General features: G+C 41.4%; 1 pseudogene; it reads left to right on the top strand.

The window, feature by feature from the left end:
• The first annotated feature begins 8 nt into the window (after positions 1-8).
• LOC139625156 (nicotinamide riboside kinase 2 pseudogene) lies at positions 9-765 on the top strand (annotated as a pseudogene).
• Positions 766-7,161: the final 6,396 nt, after the last annotated feature.

The following is a 7,161-nucleotide window of genomic DNA, read 5'->3' as shown; positions in this document are numbered from 1 at the left end:
CCATGGAGGAATCGAGTAGTTGACGTTTCCTGCTGCAGCCTTCTCTTTTTTAAGCTTTCTTCCCGTCTGATCACTGACCTCCCGGACCGGTTTTATTGAACTCTCGGCGACATCTTCCTGCAAGCTTTTTTGACCAACCCATCCGAAATCATGAAGTATATCATCGGCATCGGCGGCGTAACCAATGGAGGGAAAACCACCCTCACCAACAGACTGATCAAGAACCTGCCCAACTGTTGTGTGGTACATCAGGATGACTTCTTCAAGCCCCAAGATCAGATTGAAGTTGGTGAAGATGGCTTTAAGCAGTATGATGTCATTACTGCTCTGGACATGGACGCCATGATGAGCACCATCTACGCATGGTTGGAGAACCCAGTAAAGTTTGAGAAGTCGCATGGCGTTAATAACACCCTGGATACCGAGATCGTTCCAAAGTCCGACCCTAAGGAGGAGGAGACTCATATCCTTATTGTGGAGGGCTTCCTGCTTTACACCTATGGACCTTTGATCGACGTGCTGAACCAACGTTACTTTATTTCCATCCCATATGAAGAATGCAAAAAGAGGAGGTGCTCAAGAAACTACTCGGTGCCAGACCCCCCCGGCCTGTTTGATGGCCATGTCTGGCCCATGTATTTGAAACACAAGAAAATTATGTTGAGGGAGGCACATGGGCCAAGGAATCCAGGATGTTATTTCATCACTTTCCTAAACATTGTGATGTTGTTCATAATGTTTGGATCCTAATGTAAAAACTGGGTGTGTTAATGGTGTTGCGATCTTTGAGTTTGTACAGTTTGGTGCAGATCTGACAGATGTATGTGTCACTCTGTATGTACGTGTGTGCTTTTGATTAAACCAATCATTACCATCTATTTTATTTTGCTCTTTAAATATTGTCTTTTTACTGAAAGGTGATGTATAAGTAAACACTGTAGAACCTGGTTCTGTCACCCTCCAGCCCCTCTCAGCAACCCAAACTGCTGAACAAAGAAATAAAGCTATGAAATTGCAAACCTTATGTAAAACAGAAATTGTGGGAAAAAGGATTGTGGTGAGCGAAAAGGAGTTAGGGGAGTGAGAACAGGAACCCCCGTTAGGAAATCTGGAGGAAAGTGTTGAAAGGAGGAATTAGACGGCTGCAGACATTCAGGAACGGGGAAAAGGTTGACGGAGAGTCAGTGCTGCTACAATTCAGTGACGAGGCGCTTCCTGGAAAAGTGATGGTAGGGCACATGAGCATGAGGGTAAATGTCAGGCCATGTTCCTCCCCCGGTTGGATGCTATAAATGCCAGAGATATGGACACACAGCTAATGGCTAAAGGGAAATGAAGATACAGAAGATGTGGAGAAGCACTTGCTACAGTCAATGTGGTAATAATGATACAGCTAGACATAACTGTGGAGGAAACCACGCAGCAGCTTATGGAGGGTGTGCAGCCAGGGAGCAGGCAGTCGACATTCAAATGGTAAAATCAGAATGGACGGAGGCAGCTTCTGATATCCTATAATGTTGATACTGCAGAGGAACGCAAGAAGTCTGACAGCAAATGGTCAGTTTAAAGGCTATATTGAGAAGTTAAAAACAAAACCAGATGTCATATGCATTCAGGACACGTGGCTCAAATCCACTCTGGATGTCATTACAGAGGATATACTACCATGCCATGCAAGGACAGATACAATGGAAATGGAGGAGGGTGTGCTATATTCATTCAAGAAGGTATAAACAATAGACACTTAATGACAGTACAAGAACTGAAAGAAGGTCAATCATTATTATAACCCATGTAAAAAAAAAAGCTAGAGAAAGGAAAGCTAGAAGTAATACTGGAACATTGGGGCGGTAATATTAACTGGTGTGGGGACTTAAATGCTCATAGCAGAGTGTGGGGTGAACAGGAAGATTTAAATGGAGAAATCTTAGAGGAACTAATGGATGAAAAGGAAGTGGTGTGTTCAAATGATGGAACAGGAACGAGGGTGAATTTGGTTAGTCATTGGCTGGGAAAGTAAAGGGAGGGTTTCAAAGGGAGCACGATAGGTAGTGATCGTGATTCAAAATGTATGGATTTAGGAATAGAAAAGGAAATAGAACAAAATGAGAGAGAGGGAAGGTGGAAATATGAAGAAGTTAAATGAGGCACATATAGTATTAACTGAAGGAAAATTAAATGAACAAAATCTAATACAGGATATTGATGAACTTAATACAGACACACACACTCACACTCTCATTTCAAAAGGTGGCGGTAATACATGCAAATGTTGTTTGCCAACCACCATAAAACAATAGAAGAAGAAGAAGAAGAAGAAGAAGAAGAAGAAGAAGAAGAAGAAGGCAGTTGCAGTCGAAGTTCCTAACCAAAATGTAAAGGACAATTCATGAGGACTTAGGAAAAGACAACGGTAAAGTGGAGAGAATCTGACTGAACTGAAGCCAGTTTTATTTATAACACATAGATGATAAATATTCCTCTCAAAACCACAGAAACAAACAGGACTGAATTGCTGAAATAAGAAACATGAAAGGAAAAGACAAGCAGAGAAAGTTGATCCATTAAAATAATAATTAAATCAGAATAAGGATCTGAGCAGGGAGATTAGATTAAATTATTATGAGTTTCCTGATATGGATGCTTTTGGCCTTTTTACACATTTGTTAAGCGGAGAAAATCGATTTTTAGTGTTTTACACAATGGGAGGGGATTTAGTAAAATTACATTTATGTATATAGTATTTTGTTATGATGATGTAACTAGAAATCTGGAAAGATTTAAAGAGAATGAATCTACATTTATGGATGTGGAGCTCAGACAAGGATTTTGTTTTGGATTGTGTCACAAACACAAAACAGATTCTCAGATGTTTCTACATTTATGTGGGTCAGGGGTTAAACTACAATGGTGCATCGCTTTAAATGTTGCTGTGGCAAGGGTGTGGCAAGGGTGGGACAGCATTTTCTCCTTTCCTTTCTCCTTTCCTTCATTGGAAGGAGATAAGATATGAAGCATTAGAGCTCCTTTCCTTATCAATGAAATCATCCAAACCTCTTATCATGGCTGCCACTTATATAGTTCTGAGTCATTTCATCCAGTCAGGGACCTTTCCAAGCAAAAAAGAATTTTCGACAGAGTTAGAAAAAGAAGAACATTGGCGAATCACTGATTAGTAAAGTGAAACTGTTTTATTCGTTGTCTCTTTTGTATTGTTTCAGTCTTGTGTTCAATAAAAACACAGGTTTAATATTAAATATATACTTTATGTGTCGATAGAATTAAAGAACCTGTGATACAAAATATTTTTGATGATAAAAAACAGTAATGTACCTCACTGGTGTATAAAGGGAGAGAAAAAAAATACAAAGTTAATGGCATAAAGTAATCGAGAGAGAGAGAGAGAGAGAGAGAGAGAGAGCGCCCAGTGAATCATGGGAATCCCCCAGCAGTCTAGCTCTATAGCAGCATAACTAAGGGATGGGTCAGGACATATCTGAGCCAGCCCTAACTATAAGCTTTACTAAACAGGACAGTTTTAAGCCTGATCTTAAAGGTAGAGAGGGTGTCTGCCTCCCGAACCCACACTGGGAGCTGGTTCCACAGGACAGGAGCCTGATAGCTGAAGGCTCTGGCCCCCATTCTACTCTTACAAACTCTGGGAACCACAAGTAGACCTGCATTTAGAGAGCGAAGTGTCCTATTGGGAAATTAGGGAACTATAAGCTCTCCCAGGTACGATGGTGCCTGACCATTAATGGCTTTGTAGGTGAGGAGGAGGATTTTAAATTCTATCCTGGATTTTACAGGGAGCCAATGCAGAGAAGCCAACACAGGAGAGATGTGATCTTGTTTCCTAGTTGCTGTCAGTACAATCATACAGCTGCAGAGGAGGACAGATTCATTAGCATACAGGCTAAATGTGCATTGATGGAAATAAAATGGTGCAAAACATGGCACAAAAGATCACAATCCAGTGGAATTCTTCATAAGAAATAAGCTTGGACACAGAGTGACACAAGCTTCAACAAGCTTCAGTGTCATCCACATAGCTCTAGTTGTAGTTGTACTTGTACCATGCTGCAGGCTGTGCTTCAGCCTGCAGTATATTCTACAACCACCAGGTGTCACTGTGCTGCTGAGTTTGAAGCTCTGAGGCTTTCAGCCTTCCTCATCAGTCCTGGACCCCACTTTGGTCAGCTGTGACTGAAAAATAATCATGTTGCTGTTGTGAGGAGATTTACATCCTGGAGTATTTTAACCAAACTGGCCTGTCTGTCTGGCAATTGTTCGACTAATTTTCTACATAAAAAATCATGTAGGGGCCACACTGTGGGGGTGGTATGGATAAAACAACCAGACACAGAATCAGAAAAAAAAACATACTATCACAAAACTTTAAGCTGTTCATCAGCTACAATTATCAGGAAAAGTAAGTGCAACATTAACACCCTTTGGTTTCGGGGAGATTTCTGTTTCAGTGTTAATAAAGCAAAGCTCCTCTCATCTGGGATGTAACTCAGTGAAACTGATCACTCAGATGAACAGAACAATGGGACAGAACTCATGGGAGTTGTTGTCTTCGCCATCTTTGCTGTAAGCTTCTCCCAGTTAGGATTTCTTCAGTGTCAGTCGTTCAGGAGGTTTTTACCTGGTTTTTACCTGAATTCTCGGCAGAGGTCTCCTCCTCTCTAGAATAAAAAGACCCAGTGATTACAACCATTTCACATTCAAAACTGGAGAAGGTAATCTGGGAGATGTTAGCCTGATTAAGCTAAATTTTGAAAGTATCCAACCAAAAAACTCCACCCCTCCCTTCAGGCTTCCCTCTACAGCCATGCCCCCAAAACACACAACCACGCACTGCTGGACTGGACTGGAGTCGACAAGACAGAGACCGGAGCGTAGTGGAGATTGCCTCATTCACTAATAATAAAACATTCAGTAATAAATTCAATAATAAAACGGGAACAAAAACAGTTTTCATTCTGTGGTTTTTAAACTTTTTCTTTACAATAAATCAAACGGAGCGACTGATCGACGTTAAGGCAAACAGACTGAAGCTCCACCATCAACTGGAATGACAAAAAACATCTGAATGTTTGGGGGGGGGGAAACAAGTGGAGAGGAGAGGAGAAAAAAATAACAGAACCCAAACTATACTCCTGGGGGGGGGGGGTACAGTGTGGGATTCGGGAAAAAAAACCTCAGCAACATAAGCATATATAAACAAACACATCTTACAACACAATGACTCAAGACAATTTGCTCCAGGGGAGGGGGGAAAGGGGGGAGGAGGTGATTCCAGTGCAGACAGGCAGCCAGCCTCAGCCGCTGCCATTAAGGCGCAGCCATCGGACCCCGCCCGCCGCACTGGATGGGAGGAAGCGGCGAAGGCGTGGGATGGGGTTGGGTTGTGAGTTGCATATGTACATGTAAGAGGTGTCCGTGAATGTGTGTGTGTGTGCATAGGCCTGGAGAGAAATACAATTACTACAATATTACAACAACTCTGATTCAGAGTACACTCCAGAGCCAAGCACTGCAGATCACAGAGGCCAGGCTCAGGCTTGAGGTAAGGCAGAGGTGAGAGCCAAAAGCAGTGTGTGAGGAACAGGACGAGGAGGTTGGACAAGAACCTGGAGTCTCAGAGAAGAAGACATTCAATGATTTGAAAATCTGCATGCTCAAAGGATTGCAGATGAGCAGGTATTTATAGTAGCATGAAATTTTCAGTACTATAATATAATATCTAATCATGTTTGTTATCTGTTGCTGTACAGGTCAGAATTTGAAAACTGGACTTGGAACAGTCGAATCATGACCCAAGATTCATGTTTGATATCTTAGAAATGACATCAGCAAATGCTCCTCCACCAGGCTCTCCAGTCACAGGTCATCCTATGAAGACTACAGCATTTCATCAAGTGACACACTTTCATATCAGTTCTTACTGTCATAGCTACAATGTTTGAAGTATTTTGCAATATGTAATTTGGGTCATACATAGAAGCACCACATTCATTTTGCCATCTAGTAATTGTAGTTTCTTTTAGTGAGCAACATTTCACTTCCATTATCATTTGGTGACAATGGTGTCAGTGATTTGTTAGTATGGAAATATTTATTGTTAAGTGTATGCATCGCTAGGAAAGTGATGAGCAATACAATGACAGCAAGTTCACCATGGCAGTCTTGAAATTTAGTGTGAATTATTCATTTTAAGTTATCTCTCCACCAATAGTATAGGACTCAGCAACTCTAAGTTAACTGACTAATACGTAGAGGAGTAGTTATAGTTAAACATACAGCATGGTCCCAGCTGTTTACTAGAGTGGATAGAAGCTGAAAGCTTGTGCTCACATACATGTGATTCTGAAAAAAGGATTAAAGTTCAGCAGCGGACCAGAGACCACAGTGGAAATGATATACAAATGCTTTATGTTCAGTTATTACAATTTGTGGCATTTCAGCACCATTAGAGATTGACAGTAAAACATAAGCACAGAGGAAAACAGACCTTAGCTGGGGTGTAAAGTAATTACTTGAGAAGTTTGGTTAGTGCATTGAGTGCAACAGTTATGGACAGTGTTCCTCACATTCTTGTGTAGCTTACAGACACAGATACACGAAAGGTGTGAGAGAGGGTCTCAACTCTTACTCTTAAATTCAGACAAAACTGAAGTTATTGTAATTGGCCCCAAACACCTCAGAGATACACGATGTGATAATATACTGACTCTGGATGACATCACCTTGGCCTCCAGTGCTACAGTCAGAAACCTTGGTGTCATTTTTGACCAAGACTTATCCTTAACTCACATATAAAGCAAGTCTCTAGGACAGCCTTCTTCCATCTGTGGAACATTGCAAAAATCAGACCCATTCTGTGTCTAAAGGATGCTGAAAAGCTAGTTCATGCATTTGTTACCTCAAGGCTGGACTACTGTAACTCTTTATTGTCAGGATGTCCCAAAAGTTCAGTAAAAAGCCTCCAATTGATCCAAAATGCGGCAGCACAAGTAGTGACAAGAACCAGGAAACAAGATCACACCTCTCCTGTGTTAGCTTCTCTGCATTGGCTCCCTGTAAAATCCAGAATAGAATTTAAAATCCTCCTCCTCACCTACAAAGCCATTAATGGTCAGGCACTATTGTACC

This window comes from Trachinotus anak, unplaced genomic scaffold (genome assembly GCF_046630095.1).
Source record: "Trachinotus anak isolate AG129_WGS33_773 ecotype Australia unplaced genomic scaffold, CSIRO_AGI_Tana_v1 ptg000001l, whole genome shotgun sequence".
Classification (NCBI taxonomy): Eukaryota; Metazoa; Chordata; class Actinopteri; order Carangiformes; family Carangidae; genus Trachinotus; species Trachinotus anak.
This window is presented reverse-complemented; position numbering and strand designations above follow the sequence as displayed.